The sequence below is a fragment of the Rhodamnia argentea genome, chromosome 4 (assembly GCF_020921035.1).
Source record: "Rhodamnia argentea isolate NSW1041297 chromosome 4, ASM2092103v1, whole genome shotgun sequence".
Classification (NCBI taxonomy): Eukaryota; Viridiplantae; Streptophyta; class Magnoliopsida; order Myrtales; family Myrtaceae; genus Rhodamnia; species Rhodamnia argentea.
Window position 1 is genome coordinate 5421068 of NC_063153.1, and position 24821 is coordinate 5445888.

At 41.0% G+C, this 24821-nt stretch overlaps 2 protein-coding genes and 3 long non-coding RNA genes across 6 annotated transcripts in view; 1 reads left to right on the forward strand and 4 right to left on the reverse strand.

The window, feature by feature from the left end:
• Positions 1–24821, reverse strand: part of LOC125314673 (TMV resistance protein N-like) — a 416296-nt gene that overhangs the window by 17087 nt on the left and 374388 nt on the right. The gene's annotated exons all lie outside the window — the stretch shown is intronic.
• The window catches only part of LOC115727572 (TMV resistance protein N-like), a 47968-nt gene that overhangs the window by 15056 nt on the left and 8091 nt on the right, over positions 1–24821 (reverse strand). The window lies entirely within an intron of this gene.
• LOC125314522 overlaps positions 1–24821 on the forward strand; it is a 51306-nt gene that overhangs the window by 3532 nt on the left and 22953 nt on the right. The window lies entirely within an intron of this gene.
• On the reverse strand, positions 7173–7492 carry LOC125314525. The gene is made up of 2 exons (XR_007197986.1): positions 7413–7492; positions 7173–7335 (listed from the first exon to the last, which is right to left on the reverse strand). It is a non-coding gene; the product is annotated as an uncharacterized LOC125314525 (long non-coding RNA).
• Positions 7676–17099, reverse strand: LOC125314534. Its single transcript, XR_007197995.1, has 2 exons — positions 16982–17099; positions 7676–7705 (listed from the first exon to the last, which is right to left on the reverse strand). It is a non-coding gene; the product is annotated as an uncharacterized LOC125314534 (long non-coding RNA).

A 24821-nucleotide genomic window follows, 5' to 3' on the forward strand; every position in this document is an offset into this window, starting at 1 on the left:
ACCCGGATCCGGAGACCCGACCCACGACCGGGGTCAACCCGTTGACCGTTGACCCAGGTCGCCCGACCCGTTGACCGTTGACCGGTTCGACCGGTCAATGGTCGGACCGGGAAAGCGGTCGGACCGGGTTTATTTGGACCGGTCAAACCGGTCGGACCGGTTGTTGGACCGGCCGAGAGGGCCGCACGTGCGTGGCACGTGCGGCGCGTGAAGCCCACGCGCCGAGGCCTTAGGCGGCGCGTGCGGGTGCGTCCGGGCTCCGTTTGGGGTGGTTTTTGTACCGGCGTGCTCGTATGAAGATTCTCTACATTGTGGTATATTTATTTTAAATATTTGGAGCTTTTAAGGATTGAAAAATGCATAAAAACCCTATATATATGTGTATTTTTAGGGCTATTTTTGGCATTTTTCTTGTATTTCCATATAGTTTTGGAAATACTAAGGCTAGCTCATATGAGTATGACCACATACAGAATGTGTAGAGTATTCTAAAGTATTGGCATGTATAAAGGTTAACATGCATCAATAAATGAAGCAATGCCATTGGCATCATTTGTGATTTTAATGACAACTGCCCATGTCATTAAGTTTAAAATTACATGTATATGATGAAAGTGAGACATAAAGCTTATATCCTTGGTATGAGAGAGTTTCAAAGACTTGATTGGGTTGTGACCACCAAAGTGGCACACTTGATTGAGTTTGAGAAATATCAGTCTCGTATTGTGTGGGATGTCTCCTATTCTAATACATGGTTATACTCCCAAAGGAGGTGATTATGTATTAATTTTGGAGGGATACATGTACAGCATATGGTTAAGGATTGACTAATCCTAGTGGTTCATACACCCAAAGGTGGTGATTCACAAAGATTGGAATATATTCTAATGACCATTGACATGTGGAGAGTTTACAATCGCACGTTATACAATCCGCCCAAAGGTGATTGTATGACGGTGCATGTAACTCTCTAGTTGTGTACTTATATGTTTTTTAAGTTACACAGTACTCACTGGATGCTGATTATATGCACTGCTTGTTTTTCCAGTCACCTTCTCTCAGAACGGTAACTCCATTACGATTGAGGTTCTTCATGGTTCAAATTTTAAGAAATGGAGAGAGGATTTTCTGTTTGCTATGGAGTTGGCAGATGTTCATGTGGCTCTTTATGAAGATAAGCCAGCCAATCTCGTTGAGACCAAGACAGCAATTGAGATGGCACGTTTTGCTGCTTGGGAAAAGAGCAACAGGATCTGCTTGTTATCAATGAAGCGATCCATATAGGAACATCTAAAGAGTAGTCTCGCGGTTGACCGCACTGCGAAAGAAATGATGGAAGTTTTGATGGCCAGAAACCGAGTATCATCTAATGCTAAGGTTGGGACACTCGTCCAGGTACTTTTTTAACATGAAGTACAATATGGGTGCAGGAGGAGTTAGGGATTATATCCCGAGAATGCTGGATTTGCAAACAAAACTTAAGATCCTGGGTATTATAATTCCCGATGCTATTATGGTACATCAAGCCTTAAACACCCTTCCCCCTGAGTTTGGTATGATCAAGACCGGTTTCAACACACAGGATGAAACTTGGTCTATTAATGATTTGATTGCCAAGGTGGTGGCAGAAGAAGAAAAGATGAAAAAGGAAGGGGGGCATTACGCTATGGTAGCCTCCAGTTCCGGCACTAAGAAAGGTAAGGGGTTCAAACTTCGTACTCGTAAAGGAACTCATCTTGCCACTGGTTCATCCGACAAGACGGGTCATAAGAAAGCGTCCTTTAAAAAGGATAATGACCGCCGCTTCTTCTGTAAGAAGAGAGGTCACAAGAAAAAGGACTGCTTCAAGTATAAGAATTGGTTGTCTAAACGTGAGGATGCAAGTATTGATTCTTTGGCATCTGTTTGTGAATCCAACCTATCCGAAGCCCCATCCAGTTCATGGTGGTTAGATAGTGGTGCAACTAATCATGTTGCGTTTACCATGCAGGGATTCATAAACCGGAGGAAGCCAAATCGGGATGAATCAAACCTCAAAGTGGGAGATAACAACAAAGTCGACGTTGAGTTCGTGGGAGATATAATTTTGGTTTTAGAATCCGGTTTCAACTTGATGTTGAGAAACACTTTTTATGTACCTTCCTTTAGACGGAACTTAGTGTCCGTATCATGTTTGGACATGTGTGGTTACTCTTTTGAAATAAAGAACAATGTGGTTTCCATGTTTTTTAATTCGGATAAAGTTGGGTATCGCAATATGTCCAATGGATTGTACAGATTGTGTTTAACTCCCAATGATATATACGTCACTTATACTATTCAGAATATTATCTCAAAAAGAACTCTACCTAAGGAACAGTCTTACGCATTGTGGCATAAACGTCTTGGTCACATTTCTAGGGAAAGAGTGGAAAGGTCGATAAAAGCCGACATCCTACCTACTCTTAAAAGTGACCCGGAAACTTGCGTAGACCGTTGTAGAGGTAAGATGACTAAGACAAAGAAGAAGACAGCGATCCGCAGCTTCGACCTATTGGAGGTCATTCATACCGATATCAGCGGACCTTATACTGCGACCTTGTGTAGAAATTTTTATTTCATCACTTTTATTGATGACTATTCCCGATATGGTTATCTGTACTTGATTAAGGAAAAGTCCGAGTCTCTTGAAAAATTTAAGATATTTTGGATCGAAGTCGAGAAACAGTTGGGAAAAGTCATAAAGGTTGTCAGATCTGACCGAGGTGGCGAATATTATGGTCGACATGGCGATCTTGGACGCCTTAAAGGGCCATTTGCCATATATTTAGAGGATTCTGGGATAATAGCTCGGTTTACTATGCCTGGGAGTCCTGAACAAAATGGTGTAGCCGAAAGGCGTAATCGCACCCTTATGGATATGATGAGGAGTATGATTAGCAGAACCAACTTGCCACCTTTTCTTTGGGGTGAGGCTTTGAAAACAGCCCTTTATGTTTTAAATCGGGTTCCCACTAAAGTCGTTCCATTGACTCCTTTTGAGTTATGGATCGGACGTAAACCCAGTTTAAATCATTTAAAAGTTTGGGGTTGTCCTGCAGAAGTGAAATTATATGATCCAACATTGAGTAAGTTGGACTCCAGAACTACTCGATGTTACTTCGTGTCTTATCCGGATCATTCAAAGGGGTATCGGTTTTATAACCCTAATGGAGGTACAAGAATTGTGGAGTCACAAACAATGAAGTTTCTGGAATTTGATGTAGCCGAAAAGGGTAGCTGTTCAAAGACTATAGAAGATAATAGTACGATGGAGACTACTGTACCGTTTCCTCTACCAATACAGACAATTATGGAGCCTCCTATACCACAGGCCGAGCCTGTTGGGCTTCGGGATCCAATTATTCCCGATGAAGTTATTCGGGCCCCACGGTTGCGGGATCAAGCCGAGGTAGCTCCACTTAGGAGGTCTATTAGGCAGAGAAGATCAGCGATTCCACCGGACTATATAGTCTATCCGGGAGAGCAAGACTACGATATCGGCTGTGTGGTTGATCCAGTTACTTATACGGATGTTGTTTCTTGTCCTCAATCAGATCCGTGGATGGATGCGATGAAAGACGAGTTGCGGTCTATGAGACATAATGGTGTCTGGGAACTTGTTGAATTGCCTAACGGTCATAAATCAATTGGCTGCAAATGGGTGTATAAGACAAAAAGAGACTCTAAAGGAAAGATAGAAAAGCTTAAAGCTAGACCGGTAGCAAAAGGTTTCACTCAGAGAGAAGGAGTGGACTATGAAGCAACTTTTTCTCCAGTCTCTTCTAAAGATTCTTTCAGAGTGATCATGGCATTAGTAGCTCATTTAGATATGGAGTTACACCAGATGGATGTAAAGACTCGCTTTTCGAATGGGGATCTTGATGAGGAAATCTATATGGAACAACCCGAAGGTTTTGCAAATGATGATTCGGGTAAGCTTGTGTGTAGACCGAGAAAGTCTATTTATGGTCTCAAACAAGCTTCAAGACAATGGTATTTAAAGTTTCATAGCGTTGTAACTTCTTTCGGTTTTGTGGAGAATAGAGTGGATCGGTGTATATACTGCAAGGTCGGTGGGAGGAAATTCATTTTTCTCGTTCTTTATGTGGACGACATTCTACTTGCGAGCAGCGATATTGAATTACTGCGTGAAACAAAACGGATGTTGTCAGAGAACTTTGATATGAAGGACCTTGGTGATGCGTCTTTTGTTCTTGGCATTGAGATCCATAGGGATCGTTCTCGCCGGGTATTGGGTTTATCTCGGAGGGCATATATTGATCGTATTCTGGAAAGATTCAATATGCAGTATTGCAAGCCGGGAATTGTTCCTGTCTGTAAAGGTGATAAATTGAGTCTTTCACAGTGTCCTCATTCAGATATTGAGAAAGCCCAGATGAAGCATGTACCTTATGCAAGAGCAGTTGGTAGTATCATGTATGCACAAGTTTGCATAAGACCAGATATTGCTTTTGCAACAGGACTTCTAGGCAGATATCGGTCAAATCCAGGACACGATCACCGGATTGCTGCCAAGAAAGTTTTGAGGTACTTAAAGAAGACGAAAGACTATATGCTGATTTACGTATACGTTCAAGACCCGCAGCTAGTAGGATATTCGGATTCAGATTATGCTGGCTGTCAAGATGACAAAAAGTCGACATCGGGATACATTTTCATGTTAGCAGACGGTGCAATATCATGGAAAAGCGAGAAACAGAAAACAGTATCATCCTCTACCATGCAAGCGGAGTTTATAGCATGCTATACAGCTGCTACTCAGGCTATTTGGCTCCGGAACCTCATTAGGGAGTTGACCGTATTTGATTTTGTTGATAGGCCCATACAGTTGTCTTGTGATAGTAACTCTGCAGTGTTGTTTATTAACAACAACAGAGGTCTCAAGGGGTCTAAGCACATGGAGGTCAAGTTTTTGACCATAAAGAAATCAGTGCAAAATGGTGACGTTGCAGTAGAGTATATTTCCACAGATGATATGGTTGCGGACCCATCGACTAAAGGTCTTCGCCCTTGTGTATTTGAACGACATGTCATTAGCATGGGCTTAGTGGCATCGTTGGATGCTGTTGTCTAGTGGGAGCCATTTTGCTTTGCTCTAATAAAGATTATATCCGTGATTGTTACATAGTGTAACATTTTCATATGTATTAAAGTTTGTATACAATGATTGTGATAAGTACATACATATGACGAAAATCTCGAGGTGTGTGTAAACCTTGAGTATTGGCTATGGGCATTTGGTTACCAGCCGTATTAATATGTCTTGTTACACATAAAGTAAAGTTAACTATAAAGATAAGACATATGTGGGTTCATCGGAACCATATGGATATTCTCTAGTGACACATTAAGTTTCGTGACACATAAAGTGAGAGAATGGTGACTAACAAAGGGAATGACACAAAAGATATCTCCAGTTTATGAAGTGTCATCCAATTGCCACACTACCATATTGAATCCATATCAGTAGAGTTAAGGGCACTCGTGACCATGGATGACTCTGTGTACAATTTTATGCGATTCTTGCCATGATTCGGTGTTTGAGACTCTATGGGATCGGATTGGCCATTAGGAATAATCCCTAGACCAGCATAAAGGTGCGCACTACCATACACTTTCAATTAATATAGCCCAAGTGGGAGAATGTTAGAGTTATCCTAATGTGGGCTTATATTAATTGGGATTGTAATAATTAACTTGGTCTAATAAAGTTTGGATATAAAGATTCTTAATGGGCCTAATATGGGCCTGGCTAGTGTGGGCCGAGTTCGGCCCGGCCCGTGATGAGAGGGCCCGCCGTAAACTCTATAAATAGCGCTCGGTCCCTCCTCTAGCCCTTAGGGATTCGTAAATCACTTCACATAAAGTTCGGAGAGAAAGTGAAGGGCGTCTCATCGAGCCGGTCATACGGAGGGTAATAGAGGAGAAGATCTAGAGCGTCGGATCATTGCGATTCCGTCTGAAGTACAATGGATTCGAAATCGGGTGCATAAACTCTTTATTTTCTCTGTATAGCGTTCCATTTTTAGCTATGGTGATCCTGGCATAGCCGCAATCGGGTTTATAGCGGCCAACACGGGCGGCTGTCGGCGGGTCGACGACGAAGGCGGGAGGTGGTGGCGGTGGTTGCTCGGGCTGGTGGTCGGGCGAAGAAGGCTGGAGGAAGAAGATGAGGGGCGATGTGCGGGCGTGAAACAGAGAGAGAGGGGGAGGTCGCGCAGTAACAGGGGGGGGGGAAGCACGCGGGAGAGAGAGAGAGAGAGAGTGGGCGGGTGAGTTGACTGGTGGTGGGATTTGATCGAAGTGGGTCCCACCGGTCAGCTCACCATTAAAACCTTTGTCTCACAAGAATTATTGGTGGGGCAAAATGGTAATCTAATTAATTGGTACCGAACAGATTTTTGGCTCAACCGATTGGGAGTAAAATTTGGATTTTCACGGGCTAGGTTCGGTCCGGAAAAATGATAGGCGCGAGGACTAAAAATCCTAAGTCGCGGCGACACGGCTTCGAGACCCAATCGAAACCGAACAAAATTTCGGGACTCGTCCAAATTCGTCACTTTCGTCTTTTCGATCCAAAATTTGCACCGACTAAAATTCAATTTTCATCCTTTTTATTGAATTCGGGCAAATTTACAAACTTCGAATTTCCCGGGCGTCACACCGGGCATGCTGGCAAGCCAACACTCATGATAGTTTCACCATAGTTAAAGAGCATCTTCTCTTCTTTGTTAAAGATTTGATCAGCTTTCCTCCACATCTGTTCCACTTGGATTGTCTTCTTCCTCGGGTGGCTACCGATCTGTCTTCTTCTGAGTCTCTTTCCTCGGGAATCCAATTTGTTTCAATCGGCTGATGGTGTTGGAGCACGACCCTCAGATCATCCTCCGGTTGCTCACATATTAGACGGAATCCACACTTTCTTAAGTTTCCTTCCGATGGTTTGAGGCATACTTGGAATTGGCTCCAATCGTTTCGTAGAAGCTCCTTTACTTCAAACAGCATTCGGCGTGGGACATAAGTAAGCCATACATGGTCGGATTCCATTGAATACAAGCCTGTTGATCGCCAAAACACCCTTTCACCATTGACAAATATTTGGATCTCACATGAATCATCAACCACTTTTCCTTCCTCCAGGCCAAGAACAACACATAGTGCTAGTCCTAAGAACTTGTCATACAGGTCCTGGGGAACCATGAAAGTTATGCAACCATCTTTACAGTGGAGAAACCATTCTGGCATCTCTCCTCCATTTAGGAGAATTTCAACAGTACTCATCTTCGGGAGTCCCTGTCATAAAGAGGGTAGGCATATCAAGCAATCAAAGTTAGAGAGAGAGAGAGAGAGAGAGAGAGTGAGTGTCTGACCTCGGGTCATGATTCATCAGCCATCTTGACCCCGTGGCAGAATAATTCACAACATGAAGACAAGTCGACTTCAAGGTAGTTCGAGGAGAGACTCGACAAATCTGGGTTTTTTTTCGAGGGATTTGCAACCATTTGCTCTTAGGGTGCGCATATTTGGTGGAAGCAGAGGAATCTCTTGTAGTTGCTAGCATTTCTCCACATCCAACCAATCTAAAGCACGGTGTTTGTTAATCGATGTTGGTAGATGAGTAAACTTGTTTTCTGAAAGATATAGGGTTTTCAATTTGGGAAAACTAGAAGAGCTCTCAAGGAAGTCTACTTCTGATAGATTGCAGCCATTAAGTCCTAGATTGTACAAATTTGGAAATCCTAAATGGCCATCATCGGTTGAATCCTCCATGTTCTTTGGAAACATGACGAAATTCGAACAGCCTTGAAGATTTAGAGACTCGAGATTGTGCAACTTATAAATGCTCGATGGAAGCCTTGTGAGGTTTTCGCAATATTCTAAACTCATCACCTTTATAGAGACAAGATTTTCAATTGATGTCGGGAGTTCTCTAATAGCCGTCCTTTGCAGATCAAGTCTTTCTAGATGTTCCATCTTTCCTAGAATATTAGGGAACTTCTCAAGTTTAGAGCAACCAGAGAGATTAAGGGTTTGAAGAGACCTTGTCTTGAGTTTGTTCGGAAAGATACTCAGATTGGAGCACAATTCTAGAGACAAAAATTTTAACTTGTCAAGATATCCAACGGATTGGTGAACCTCCACTAAGCTTTCGCACCCATAAAGATTCAAGCTCTCTAGATTTGGAACCAATGAAAGGTCAGGAACACTAGCCAAGGACTCACATTTACTAAAATTGATGAACTTCAACTTTCTAAAATTCTGCAAAAACATAACCAGTGCAGTCATTAAGCTCTGCAAATACTTATAGCTATAAAAGGGAAAGCTAATCCTCACAAGGGCTTACCGTAAATTTGCCTCCAAGTTGTTTGATGCGGCTTTTCTGGACATCAATTCCAACGAGTTTCTTTGGACCAGAGCCAAATTCTAGATCCGGGGCATTGGGCCATTGAAGCCATCTTAGCTCGTTAGGTAGACGTATAGGACATTGTGAAGAGATATGTACTTCAAGCAAAACGAGCATTCTCAACCTTTTCATGTTTGTAAAAGCATGAGGGTTAATAGTTATCTCTTCTGGTTCGGGCAAGTACAATACTATGGCCTTTACTGCATCTGTTCCCTATCCATAAGAAAGCAAATTCAGTCGTCACAGAAAACTTTCATAACCACCAGCAGATTGGGGCATCGTATGAGCGTTCCTTAATCTTTGGGGTCAGAGATTTGAGTGCTACACAAAAGAGGGGCCGCGGTTATTTTTGGGACTATATAGAACATATGAGAGCCGTTCAAGAAAGCTGAGAATCTCCATTGGTTGCTCCTGATGTAACATGTGGCATCCCGTCTTTCATGAGAATTTTGGAGGATTGAGGTTGTCTGAGTTGACTTGGTCCTTCTCTTCCCTTTCTTGCCTAAGAATACTCGTTGACTTACCACATCCATTAACTGCATAACCCTAACTACAAAATTAACTGCGTTGCATTTTCATGAGACGCTAGTGAGAATCCAGCGTGTGTAAAATGCGTATGTTGGGAATTTCGATCGACCAATCTTTTTTGTGATTGATGAACACATAATCGGAATGTAACAGGTACAACGATATCATTAGAACAAAAAAACTGGAACCGCAGAATTGTCTCTCAATAGCATTATATATAGCTTTAGCAATCGTTGTCTTCCCTATGCCTCCAAGTCCCCATAGACCTATCATGAGAACATCATCATCATCCGACTCTTTTTGTGACAATGATATCAGTTCTTGAACTCGGGATTCTATTCCAAATGGATACTTAGCGACATGTAAGGGTGTCCGCTCTAGATAAATTGATAATTCCTTTACAATGCTTTGAATGAGTGCGCCTCATCTCTGATCAGCACTCAAAAGAATGAGAAACATGTTTTAGCATTTCAAAGCCACGGCAGGAATTTAACTTCTAATGTCATAAGGAAAATCTCACAAGTAGATTAGCTAATGATGAGATGAAAAGAAATAACGCATTCGGGTGAACCTGCACCAACATCTGGGAAGGAAAATTACAAAGAACCTGCACCTGAAGAGAGTGATGACTCGGGTACTATGAACCACACTTTTAACTAATTTAACTATTGCATCTCCCTTCTAGTTCATGCATGCAACTAGCAAGAGGAGGCCCAAAAACAAGATTAAAAAGAAGCATGAGATTGAGACCAGTAAAAATAGAGATCATAGCTTTTGTCAAAACCAGAATGAGACATGCTTATCCCTATTGGAAATCCCACCCAGACAAGCCACCTGCCTCCAAGAGAGCCTTTTTCCATCTCTTCACTTCCTCCGAATCCTTCCCGAACTTAAACTCGTGCTTAAGCATAGGCTCTTTGTAGCTTTCTCTTGGTGTTCTCACTTCGCTGGGTTGCACTTTATAAAACACCGGAAAGACCTTGAGGTCTCTTTGCTCCTTGCACTCCATTATCTTCGCCAGCTCTTCCAAGCACCACGTCGAAGAAGCGTAGTCCTTGGAGAAAACGATGATTGCAACGCGTGACTCTTCGATCACTTTCATGAGGGTCAGCGATATTTGCTCGCCTTTCCGGAGCTCCTCGCTATCAAGGAAACTGTGTATTCCTTTCTGGTCCAAAGCTGTGTAGAGATGGCCGAGGAAGTTGTTGCGCACGTCCGTGCCTCTGAAACTCATGAACGCATGATAATACCTTCTCAGATTCGAAGAAGCAGCCATTACAACAGCTGATGGTTGATGTGCTCCCGCAGAATGTTTGCTATCTGACCAGAGTTCCGACCTCCAGCGCTCATGTATATTATCAGTCTGGACTTCGATTTTCTCGAATCACGTGGCTCACATTCTCCCAACTAGTATCTTTTTTTTTTTTTCGAGTTTAGGAGCCCCATACACGATCTCGGGCTCTCTGACCAGAAAAAACGCAAAAAAGCTCAGACTGGCTCAAATCTTAAGGACCTTAATTACTTGATAATGCACCCACTTGCAAAAAAGATGTCTAGAGAAGAAACCGATCTATATTATAGTACTATTGTAGTACTTTAATGCTCCATGGACAGCTTTATAGAAGTGGACGCCCATTTGATGGTACCTCACTTCTATTTTCTCTTTAATTTTTGTTTTTATTCTTCATTTACAAGAAATAACTCACTGTTAATAAGAAATAGTTCATCAGTCACGTGTATACCACTCCACCAAACTTTAATGTCAAAATAGTAAACGATTCGATAGATCTCATCCACACTTTAAGAGCTCGATTTTTCAATGATTAACACTATCAAGAACCGACCCCAAAACGCGTGAAGGATTTGGTGGATCCCCGGAAGTAAGTGAACAGAGAGGGGAGCTTCATGATTCAATGCGTGCCATTTGCGTTGCAATGCTTGACTTTGACTTGTTCATTTAAATGAAATAAAGACTCCGAACATAGCTCCCAAATATCATTAACTCATTGATGATACAGTAAAGGAAAAAGAAAAACCATAAAAAAAAACCTTAATTATGCCCAATTTGGCACATTTAACCTTATTTTTTTTGTGACATTAAAACTCTAAACTATACCCATTATGATACATTTATCTTCCATTACATTAAAAAGATGATGCGGATCCAACGTGGCGCTTTTGAGGACAAGTGGCTCTAACGTGGCACGATGCGAGCACCATCTCGAAAAAAAAAATCGAAAAAAGAAAAAAATTGCACTGTTCATCATCTTCTTCAATAATTTGTGAAAAACTGCTCATTGCATTGATCGTCTTCAATCGCTTGGCTAAACTCCTCTAATGCTCTTGCTTTGTTGCCCATTCCTACCTAGACCTCCGTCGGTTCTTTCCCAACCATCCACGAGTTTCATAATTTCTAGCAAACGTTTACTTAAGTGCCATAATTTTCAATCGATTACTTAGGTGCAAAATTTTTTTAAGAACTCAAGTGCCAAATATTTGACGTGGCATAGCATTTGTGGTGAACAATTTTTAAAAGTTATACCACTCAAGAGATCGATTAGAATGTTATACGACACTTAATTGAACGGAAAAAAAAAGTTATGATACTCAAGTAAGTGTAGAACAAAAATTATGTCACTCTAGTGATTGAAAAAAAAATATGACATTCAAGAGAGCGCCATCGAATGTTACGATACTTGTGGTGTTTTTACCTCTCATGTATAAATAATATATTTAGAGTGTACGACAGTTTTGCATTAAATTGCAGAATTTTTAAAATAATTTCACTCATTTAATAAAAGTTAATCTTATCTTTAATATTTTGTATTTTGTTGCACCCGCTGACACATTAATCTACGTTGCGAAACAATCTAAATGGGTTTACAATTTCTTAGATCGTATATGAAACTGGACCATCAGAAATAATGTCATGGGTTCCTACCAATCTAAGAAAATGGATTACCTTTGATCAAATTGTGAGAAAGAGTGGAGCCACTAAGCACGGCTAACTGGCATTTCCTCACCTAAATCACAGATGTGGCCTCACCATCAATGCCCGTCCCTCAATAACCTAGCGCCTTAATCTGCGATGTCTCCTCGCCTTCCACGCCCACCTCCTCGTCTCACCTCTTGCCCATACACTCTCGGCCTCCGACGACGAGCCGATTGCTTGCCAGATCATCGACCTGATCGTCCTTCTGTCGAATTCCGGGGTCAGATCGGCATTGGCTGGTGAGTTCGCGGCTAGGGCTTCGGGACTGCTGTGTTCTCGCGCGCTGGGGTGGAGTCGATGCCAGGTTTATGTGGTAAGCGCGACTTGGCGAATTTGATGTCGTTACTGTTCGGGTTCTTTTGGCTTGTGATGAGAAAACAACGGAAAGGGATGTTGATTGTCCAACTCAGTTCTGATTCGCAAAATTTTGGTTTGTTCTTTTCTCGTGAGACCATTCACTTGTTGTCCTGCTCGCATCTCTCTCCTCTCCGTTTCCTCTGTGTTTGTGTGTGAACGCGTGGGCGGCGTAAGTGTTTGAAATTTCGATTCCTTCTGTCCGCAATGAACTCATTTTACTCCTTTTCCGAAAGATAAGGTGGTTTCAATTAAGGAGTTGTGCATTGGGCAGTAGAATTTCACATAAAAAATTGTCCGTACATGTTCTTTAATTTGAAGTTGAGATAATCTAGTAGCTGTTTAAGTTGAAGCTTGTGATCTGATGCAGTGCTTCAATTAAAGTCTTATGAATCTGACATGAGCCTTGAATCTTTGCAGGCTAACTGGCCAAATTGTATGCCTAGTAATGATGCTATCTGCTTTCGCGTCCTGATGCTTGTCCTTCCTGCCTAAAATTAGGGAATGGTTTGACCTTGGCTTTGCATGTGCCTGTCTTTTAAAGGAAACCGAGTCCATATGACTTTGTTGATGGTGTGATTTTAGGTACTAACAGTCCAATTCGTGTTACTCCAAATTGCTGTCTGACATGATGTCTTTGGTGTGTGTTTTATCTATTCCTTGGCGCAATGCAGTCTGGTGCTTTGATCTGTCCTTCTTGGGTGGTCTAAATACGATAATTGCTTTCTTACTGTTCTAGTATCTTCATGGAAGAATGTGGTGCTGCCATACACACTTCGCTCGACATTGTGGTCTTTTTATATTCCAATTAGTGCAGATCCTGGAAGCATTAGAGCACTGTTACACGGATGGGTCTCTCTCTCTCTGCTCCTCCAACGTCCATTTCCTCTGTTTCAAGCCTATATGGAAGGATGACACATCCGAGAACAATCTGAGAAGATTACTGTAACTTATCTTTAGGTGCAAGAACGGTTTTTGCTTCTTTGTTCTACTGCCTAGTCATAAATGTTATTGCTGACATTGATGGCTCACTTTTCTTTTGTCACACTAGAATTTTTTTTTTCTGAATTTTATAAGCTTTTTTGTCCATGCTTTTGCTGGATCTGTAGTTTTCCCTTTCTTGCCATCAAGCGTGTTTATGCAAATATTTATGCCTGTTCTAATGCATTCTAGGAATTAGCTTAACAAAAGACCAGTGGCCAGCTTTGAGGTGTGGTCTCCTACAATAGAGGAAGCTATTAAAAAAAGATGCTCGTGTAAAAAATGCTGAACAGAGATGGATGAATGACGGAATACATTTGCGGTCGCAACATATTGAGTTCTCTGTCAGATGATCTCTTCTGCAAGTACCCACAGAAAAGTCACAATGCACAAGATCTGGGGGAATGGCTGAGGCTAGTTTATCTTTGTGAAGAATTTGGGACTAAGAGATTGCAAGTCAAAAGGTTTATTGAATTTGAGATGGTTGATGGTAAATGAGTCATTGAGCAAGTCCAAGTTGAACAGCATGGCGGATTCAATTGTGGCTACTGGAATTTCCGTAGATGAGAATTTCCATGTCGGTGGGAGATTGATTGTTCCCCAACAATAGAACATTTCCTTTGACAACTCTGTTCTGTAAATGGATACCGAAGAAGGATCCGTTCATCCACTTGATGTGCATTGTGTGACAAATCGGAATTTGTGGAGCACCTTATTCTCATGTGTGATTGAAGTAGAGCTGTCTCATTTAGTTATTGTATTGAGAGTCATTGCAAATTGTGAATTGAGCCTTGTCTGAATCATTTAAGAGTGTTTATGATATATATTCCCTGATGCCAAATGTCTCCTTTGTCTGGTATTAATTTAAAGTGCATTATCTGTTTGATTGTGCTTGAAAACAGGGAGTGATTGACGCATCCGGTATAATCAAGCTCGTATTATCTAACCTAAATTCCCAACTGTTTATGTACAATAAGTCACCAACTAATTTCACATTACTAACTCTTATTTGAATTAGCCACCAAAGTTTGTTCTTTTAAATTACTAACTTTTCTCAGAAAAGTTCTCTTATTATTTATCAAATTTTTTACCTAACCCATTAAAAAAAATTTAAAAAAAATAGACCTGACCCGAACCGACCTGACCTGTTTGTTTTGTTTAGTTCATTTTCAGTTCAGGTCAATGTTGATGCGGGCAACAAACATCCCTACCTTACCCATTGACACCCCTCACCACTATCACCCATTGACACCCTACCCATTTTCGGTTCAGGTCAATGCGGTGATAGAGCCCTCCCTCTCCCCTTTTTGCCATTGATATGCAGTAGGATCTGGACCGGTGGTCAACCTCTTCTCCTCCTGGTTTGAATCGGGAACAGAAATTTTAATCCTGGTAACTTGTCGTTCAAGCGATATGAAGCCATGAAAGTATGGAGTACTCCTCAGCAGGGAGCAACTTAAAACAGTTTCTAAAACTTGAGAATTAATGCGGACGTGATCCGACGCTTCACTGCAAATACTATTTAACGTGTCAGATTGATGTTAGCTGGGAGGGAATGGGGCTTTGTTATAATGCTGCTTCATTTTTTCTCTTTCCCTTGTGGCTACCCTCTCGGCGTGAAACTAGAGAGAGCTAACGGATTGTTACGTGGGTGCAAATAGTGCACTCGGGAGGTGGCACTCACATTTCGTGAGGACTCTTCCCAGCCCTATGGACAACAACTTAGAATTTTCATTTATAATTTGATTGAATGAGACTATAATTGCACTAATCTTTTACTAGGTCGGTTAGGAGCCTAAGTAAGCATTAGAGCTCACTTTACCTCAGCTATCCAGAGCATTGGATACATGGACTTGGTTACATTTCATTAAACTAACGCCCGTAAATTAGTACCTTTTTTCTTTTAGTAAACGCTAAGTTCATGCAATCTTTTCCGATATTTATTACTAAACATGCAAATCCATGTGGCCAGGAATAAGTGTGTGCAAACTGTTAAAATATGTCTTGAACGAAACCCGACTTGAGATATATATTGCAAGAATGTCCAGATTATTAAAGAAAAGAACGAAAGTCCAACATCGATATCTGACTCATATTTTCTATAAATTTTGTTAATGTCGCAAAAACCGGTGAGCAACCTGCTGCAAGCTCAAAACATTACAGTTCAAAGAAGCCACCAGTGATGTAGATAGCAACAGCAGAGACATTAAGTCATCTTCCCTGTATAGACCTTTTGATCTTTGAGACAATTAGATTAATACTACCCTAAGGATATAGATTATATTAGATGCAGCAGAACTTACTTTCTCAAAATTTTAGAATATGAAGCATCGGCATCATAAATTTCCATGAGCAACTTGGAAGACCATGGCCATTCAACAAGAATGCACGTAATTTTGGATTAACGCACTCTGCATCACAAGTCAAAAGGAAGGAGAGGAGAAGGAAAAGTTACTCAACCATGTCGGTAGCATGATGAGAAACTTGTTTTCGAAAGTGATTCTGAATTTCAATTGAAGGTGCGGGCATTTGGAAATATCTAGTTGAGACGGAAAAAGTGGAAAAGCAAAAGGCATTGGAATCGAAATCACCAAGTTCGCTTCTTCTAGAATCACTTCCTCAGCAAGTTGTGACCGATTCGAAAGGAATGTTTGGCAAGCCAACACACATGATAGGTCGGTGCGAGTGGATCCCATACTCTCGCCATAGTTAAGACAATCTTCTCTTCTTTGTCAAAGTTGATCCGCTTTCCTCTGCATACGCTTCGCTTGGACTATATTCATCCACGGTGTCCATTGAGTCGCCTTCGTCTGAGTCTATTCCCTCGGGAATCCAATATGTTTCAATCGGGTGATGGTGTGGGAGCACAACCCTGCGATCATCCTCTGGGCTCTCGCATATTAGACGGAATCCACACTTTTTTATGCTTCCTCCATAAGGTCCGAGGCAAACTTGGAATTGGCTCCATTCACCTCGCATACGCCCCTTTATTCCAAGCGAGTGATAGAAAGGGAAATATTCAAGCCACACATGATCGGATTCCATTCTATAAAAGCAATCCACTCGGCCAAACGCCTCTTCGCCATTAACAAACATTTCGATCTTACATGAAGCACTGACCTCTTTTCCTTCCTCCAGGCCAAAAACAACACAGAGTGCTAGTCCTAAAAACTTGTCATACAAGTCTTGGGGAACCAAGAAACACATGGAACCATCTTCTTTGTGCATAAACCATTCTGGAATCTCTCCTCCAATTAGGAGAATGTCGACATGACGCATCTTCGGGAGTTCCTATCATATCAAGCATTTAAAGTTCTCGAGAGAGAGAGAGAGAGAGAGAGAGAGAGAGAGAGAGAGAGAGAGAGAGAGAGAGAGAGAGAGTCTGACCTCGAGTAGTGATAGATCAGCCATCTTGACCCCCTTGCGGAATAATTCACCACATGAAGACAAGTCGACATCAAGGTAGTCGTACGAGAGACTCGACAAATCTGGGAGTTTTTGCAGGGATTTGCAACCATTTGCTCTTAGGTTTTGCAAAGTTGGTGGAAGCAGAGGAATCTCTTGTAGTTGCTGGCATTTCTCCACAAACAACCACACTAAAGCATGGTATTTGTTGATGGAAGTTGGTAGATGAGTAAACTTGTTTCCTGAAAGACGTAGATCACGCAATTTGGGAAAACTGGAAGGGCTCTCAAGGAAGTCTACTTCTGATAGATTGCAGCCCTCGAGTTCTAGCATCTCTAGATTTGGAAATCCTAAATGGCCATCGGGGTTGGTTGAATCCTCCAAGTTCTTTGGGAACGTGACCAAATTCGAGCAGCCTCCAAGAAATAAAAGCTCGAGCTTGTGCAACTTATAAATACTTGACGGAAGCCTCGCAAGGTTTTTGCAATCGCCTAACTCCATCTTCTTCACGGAGACAAGATTTTCAATTGATGTCGGGAGTTCTCTAATAGCCGTCCGTCGCAGGTTAAGTTCTTCTAGATGTTCCATCTTTCCTAGAATATCGGGGAACTCCTCAAGTTTAGAGCAACCAAAGAGACCAAGGGTTTGAAGAGATCTTGTCTTGAGTTTTTTGGGAATGATACCGAGATTGGAGCACCTCTTTACCGACAAAACTTTTAACTTGTCAAGATACCCGACAGATTGGTGAACCTCCACCAAGCTTTTGCAATCATCAAGATTCAAGCTCTCCGGATTTGGAACCGATGATAGGTCCGGAACACTAGCCAAGGACTCACATTTACTAAAATTGATGAACTTCAACTTTCTAAAATTCTGCAAAAACATAACCGGTGCAGTCATTAATCTCTGCATGTAGTTATAGATATAAAAGGGAAAGCCAATCATCACAAGAGCTTACCCTAATTTTGCATCCAACTTGTTTGATACGACTTTTCTGCAAATCAAGTCTAACAAGTTTTGGACAAGAGCCAAAATCCAGATCCGGGGCATTGGGCCATTCAAGGCATCTTAGTTCGTAAGGGAGATGTATAGGGTCATGTGAAGAGATACGAACTCCAAGCAAAATGAGCATTCTCAACCTTTTCATGTTCGTAAAAGCAAGAGGGCTGATAATTATCTCTTCTAGATCGGGCGAGTCCAATACTATGGCCTTTACTTCATTTGTTTCCTATCCATAAGAAAGCAAATTGAGCGGTCACAAAAAACTTCCATAACCGTTAAAATTAGAGTAAAACAAAAAACTGAGCTGTAGAAACAGCGGCATAAGTAAAATTTACCGTTTCTCCACGTATAATGTCTCGAACATCGTCAACAAGCCATAATCTACTGCGCTTCTCTGGATCATGGGGGAATTCCTGAATAACAATATCCTTACCCATCAACTGAATTAAATCATGCATTTGCAGGTACCCATTCTCATTTGTTATCAAGGACCGCTCGATGAGAACTTCTATTCCTATAGTTGATTCAAAACCGCAGCTGTCAACGACTTCCTTGATGTATTCTATTCTTTTCCCCTTAAAGAAGCAAGCAATATGGAGGAAAATCTCCTTCGTATCGGGGTCCAATCCATCGACACTTATCTTGAGAATTCGATTGATAGTTTGGTCGGGACTTCGGAGAGTTTATCCAAGTGTACTTTCCCATGCAAGCTCCTCTCTTCCACATAAAAATGAGCCCAACACTTGAAGGGCTAACGGCAGGCCGTTAGCATAACGCACTGCTCTATTTATGAGATCCCCTGTTATCTCAACTTTCTTGCTACTTCGAAAGGCATGCCAACCAAAAAGGTCCCGTGCTTCACCATAATATAAAGTTTTAACTTTATAAACACAATTTATGCCATGAGAAGTCAGCACATGTTTATCTCTTGATGTAACAATAATTCTACTTCCTTTGCCAAACCAACGGCCTTCTCCAGCTAACGCATTCAGTTGATCCAAGTGGTCCACATCATCAAGAACTAGAAGAACCTTCTTGCAACAAAGTCTTTCCTGTATCAAAGGGCTTCCTCCGTCCACATTATATACCGTCAAGTTTCCACAAGGAAAGATCTGTGATAGAAGTTTTTGTTGCAAAGAAACTAGACCATTTCTTTCGTTCGAAGTTTCTTTTACTCGCTCCAAAAAACAGGTATCCTCAAAACCTTTCTCAATACAATAATTATATAGGGCTTTTGCAATTGTGGTCTTCCCTATGCCTCCCCATAGACCTACCATGCGAACACCATCATCAGCCGTCTGATTTTCTGACAATGATATCACTTCTTGAACTCGGGAATCTATTCCGACAGGATGCAGAGCGACACGTAAATGTTTAAGCTGTAGATGATTTGATAGCTCTTTTCTGATGCATCGTATGAGCTCCGCTTCATCTCTGATAAGCACTCAAAAGAAAGAGAAATATGTTTTAACATGTCAAAGCCGTGGCAGGAATTCGACCTCTAACGTCATGAGGAAAATCTTACAAGAGGATAAGCTAATAATGAGATGAAAAGAAATGCCACATTTGGGTGGACGTGCGCCTAGATCTGTACAAGGAAAATTGCGAAGAACCTGCGCCTCAAGACAAAGATAACTCGAGGACTATGAACCTCACTTTTTTATCTACGACAGCAAAAATGTCTCATTATCTACGACAGCAAGATTGAGTCTAGTTAAAAGAGATATTATAGCGTTTATCAAAACGAAAAACATGCTTACCCCTCATGGAAGTCCCGCCCAGACAAGTTACCGGCATCGCGGAGAGCCTTCTTCCATCTCTTCACTTTATCCGAATTCTTCCCGAACTTGGACTCATGTTCAGCCATAGCTGCTTTATAAATCCCTCTTGGTGTTCTCACTTCTCTGGGTTCAACTTTGTAAAACAGGGGAAAGACCTTAAGGTCTCTTTGCTCCTTGCACTCCATAATTCTGGCCAACTCTTCCAAGCACCACCGCGAGGCAGCATAGTTCTTGGAGAAAACGATTATTGCGACGCGCGATCCCTCGATCGCTTCCATAAGCGCCGGCGATATTTGCTCTCCTATCCTAAGCTCTTCGCTATCCCTGAAAGTGTGTATTCCTGTTTCGACTAAACCGGCATAGAGATGACTGACGAAGCAGTCACGGACGTCCGTGCCTCTGAAGCTCAGGAACACATGGTAATTTCTTTTCAGATTCGAAGAAGAAGAAGAAGAAGAAGCCATCGAAAGAGCTGATAGTTGATGTGCTTGCTTTCGCAGGATGTTTCCCATCTGAATGAATGGGTTCCCGACTCTAGCTCTCATGTACGTATTTATTTGTTCTTGGACTTAAAAACTTCCTGGAATCACGTGGGCCATTTGGTGGATGCCAGCTCACTGCCCTTTTGCTTTAATTACTTTTTGTCCCTTTGCCTGTTTCTCTCTTTCGCGGGTAAACTCGGATTTTCCCTGGAAATTTCGGTATAGCTGGAATGGTGGTGATTTCGTTGGGATGAGTTTTGTTGCGATGCGAAAAATGTAAAGACTGACAATAGCATCTTCTCGATAGGTTTAGGATTAAAAGGAAATATTTCTCGGACAGTACTTTCAGAGATTACACAATCTCAATCGTAAATCCACACATCGTAACTGCATATTTGGGATAAAGCACTCATTGATTGAAAAATCATGTGGTTAGAAATAAGTGACGGTCTTGTCGGACAGTTAGGGTAGCACTACAGGACTAAATTGACACAATTAAAAATTTTAGAACTAAATCGGTACGAATACTATTTATGACTTTACTAACGCTTTCCGGATATCTATAGTGCCTAATATCTATAAAATTGCAAAAACAAAAAAAAGGAAAAGACCAACGATAGCATCTTTTGGATACTATAGTGTGTTTGTTGGATAAAAACAAGTGTTGATCCTTTCGTTATTGGTAAAATTATTACCTCAGTAAACCAATTCCTATAATTTCTACAACTTCATATTTCATTTCATGTTTCGCAATGTCAATGGCCAAATTAAGGTCCACAAAGTAGCGACCCTCCTCACGCGGGAAGTAGATTCCATATGATTTCTAATGTGCTAATAATCAACACTAAAATTATATGGAGTTTTTCTAGTATCCACTAGCTCATGGATTACTGCTCGCCGTTAGTCGATGTAATAAGTATCCGAAATACTTGCTCACCATTGGTCAAATGCTACATTCATCTATTAAAAATTATCCATGTCAATGCTGGACGATCAAAATTGATCGAAAGGATTGAATTAATACGAATCCAATAAATTCAAAATTGAATTAGCGTAATTTCAATAAATTTAAGATTTTTTTTTCAGATAATTGTTCTTTCATTTATCGTCCTTGGATTCTTTATCGATCATGTGATGTTTAAACGCGTCTGTGGAATTTGCGTTCCATCTTTTGTCATTTCGTACCCAGCGGACTCCCAACTTTTCCCAAAAACCTAATGAACATCCGTGGGCCCACTCCTCCATTATTTGTGCACCTCTTCCACTTCTGTCAATTGTGTAGTAGCTTCGCATCCCTCGTCCGGGAAAGAGCCGACCCTAAAACGCGTGAAGGACGAGGCGGACCCCTAGAAGCAAATGAATGAAGAGGGGACTTTGACTTGTTCATGCACCCATGGCCGGTTAAATGAAAGAGGTTAATTATGCCCGCTATAGTACATTTGCTCCAAACCTTTTTTTTGTAACACTAAGACATCAAATTATACCCATTATGACACATTTACGCTCCATTACAATTCCATCGAAAATCGCCATAAAAATGTTGACTTGGATCCAACGTGGTACTTTTGACCACAAGTGGCTTTAATGTGGCACCACGCGAGCGCCACATTGCAAAAGAAAACGAAGAAAGAAAACAGTTACACTGTTTATTGCCTTCTCTAGTACTTCGTGAAGAAATGTTCGTCGCATTCATCATCTTCAATCGCTTGGCTAAACTTCTCCAACGCTCTTGCTTCATTGCCTACTACTACCTGGACCTTCGTCGGTGCTTGCCCAACCACTCACGAGTTTCATAACTTGTAAAAAATGTTCATTTGAGTACCATAACTTTCAATCGATCACTTAAGTATCAATGTTCTTTTAAAAAAATATTGACTCAAGTGCTGAAAATCAGACGCGGTATAGCACATGTAGTTAACATTCTTATAAAGTTAAATCTAATATTTCATTACTCAAGTGTGCCAGAACATCACATGTGGGAACGCCTGCTCGCTCCCCCTCCTTCACGTATGGGCAAGTCTCAATCGGCAAGCACGCAAATGCAAGTGGATGCAATTAACACGGAAATCCGCATTTAACAAGCTGAAACCTTCCCTTTCTTCACATTAGGTCAACCGGATAAATTCATCCACCCATCTCCCTTGATGAATTAATTATTTCAACCGCACGTGTCAATACGCATTGAATATTTCCCCACCTATAAGTGAGCTTTTTGGTTCTTCGTTTTGGTCGTCCTTACTCAAACTCTCTCTCTCTCTCTCTTTCCAACCCATACGCGCCCGCTTTTAACGAGAGGAAAGGAAGTAGATAGAAAATGGCAAAATGACACAAATGATGCCTAAATTTTGACTCATTATATAATGTAGTCTGCGAACTTTTAATTTGACCAATATAACTTTAACTCAATGTACAGCGTGGTCCTTGAAACATTATCCGCTTTAAGCCCTTATTTTGAGAAAGTGGCGGCACTTCATGCCTTAATTGAAATAAGATTAACTTTAAGCCCTTACACTTTAAAACCCTTATTTGAAATTGTTCGAGTTTGAAGTTCACTGTCGGTGGACGATATAATAGCCCCATAGAACTTATCAAGATAATGATAGAGTTGTACGGGGATCGAATATTTTGCAATTTTTAGTCTATCAAGATAATGATAGTTCGATCGGGTTAGATTGGAAAGGCGCAATTTCGATAGCAGCAAGTCATTTTCCAGCAAGATCTTCGCCCTAATCCTACTTCCCCTCCAACCAATCTAAGAAAATGGAGGAACTATGGGCTTACCTTTGATCCAATCGTGAGAAAAAGTGGAGAGACAGGCTCGGTTTGTTTCATGAAAAAAAAAATGACGTTTACGGAAAATGTTTTCCGGAAAGTCATTTTCCAAGAAAATAATGATATTTTCCGGTGTTTGTTGGATAAAAACAAGTGTTGATTCCTTCGTTATTGGTAAAATTATTACCTAAGTAATTCAATTCCTGTAACTTGAGCAACTTCATATTTCATCCCGCGTCTCATAATGTCAGTAGGCAAATCAAGGACCACAGCAGCGCAACCCCCTTCGCATGGGAAGAAGATTCTATATGATTTCTAATGGCCAACAATCGACACTACATAGATATGCATGATATGAACATACTTGGATCGAATATCATGATAAAATTATATGCAGTTTTTCGAGCATCCTCTGGCTCGTGGATTCCCGCTACTAAATTGAATTTGGGTACTAAAAACTAATGGGTTCAATGTGGATGCGGCTAATAAGATCTGACAACTTTATATTTCATTCCATGTCTCACAATGTCAATGGCCAACTAAAAAATTTTTTGACCCCCTTTTTGAAAAAAGCCCAATTATTACCTTTGTAAACCAATTCCTATAATTTCCACAACTTTATATTTCATTCCGTGTCTCACAATGTCAATGGCCAAATTAAGGACCATAGCCCGATATATATATATATATATATATATATAGAGAGAGAGAGAGAGAGAGAGAGAGAGAGGGGGGGGGATGGTGCAAGCGAGGTTAGTTGATGTAATAAGTATCTGAAATGCTTGCTCATCGTTGGTTGATGCCGCATTCATTTATTAAAAATTATCCACGCCAGCGTTGGCCGATCAAAGTTGATCGAAAGAACTGAGTTAGCATGAATGTAATAATTAAGGACTGAATTAACACTGCTATAATAAATTTTAAATTACATATATTTTTCATTTGTCTTCCTTGGATTCTTTATCCATCACGTGATGTTTGTACTCTGTGTGTGGAATTTGCGGTTCATCTTTTATCATTTCCTAGTCGTGATTCGGTCGATCTAGTCGAATCACATGCTATGTAGCACTGACACGACGCGTGACATGGGACACGATACGACACGCCAACATATTATTTCTAAAAAAATAGAGAATTCCGACACATGAGACACATTATATATTAAATGTATATTTTTATATATACATAATAAATTATCATTTTTATGAACTCCAAAACATCACAATACGTTAAAGCGATGAGGTTTCATGTTCGACTCTCGGCGACCACGTCTTAGGGACTTACCCGGTGGCATTGACATACTTCCATCACCCCGAGGAATAGTCTATTACACGTGGGAAACCTTGGTTATAAAAATAAAAAAAAAAAAGAACATCACAATATGTCTAAATGTCATAGCTATTTCATATTTGTGAGTCAGTTGCTTTGCTATAAAACTACTCGGTGATCCCGGATAGTAGCTTCAAACTCATAAGATCACAACATATTCCAGAAAAATGGTGATGAAAAATGTTAGTCAAAAACTAGAAAAAGAAGAAGAAGAAGAAGAAGAAAGCATCACGGGGGTGGAGGATTGTCAACAACTGTCCAAATTTTGTTCCTAGCAAAACCACGCTGCTCTAGCAATCCACAATTGCTAAACTTCAAAATTTCAAAAAGAACTTGAAAAAATATGTTCAACATTGAGTTCTTAATATATGTTGGATCATAAGATGCAGAGCATATAACGGAAACATATGGGAATTCCTACCCTCACTGCTTTGGGGGCTTAAAAAATGCCTGTAGTAAGATAAAATACAAGCAACAATTCAAGAAAATTAGGTCAGATTTTGGTTTTTCTTTGACATCACTAAAATCTTTCCTATCTTATCCCCGTCCCTCACGTGTTCGTTACTTTGATCAGGTGTCCACGCTTGGACATGCGTTGACCGTGTGTCCGGTCGCATCGGGAGAGTGTCGGACATGGGGACGTGTCCGACACGCAAAAAATCTCTTCGTAGGTGTGTCCGTGCTACATAGATCACATGTCTATGTCTGTCTGTTTTGTAGCTTCACATCACTTGTCGAGGAGAGAGCCG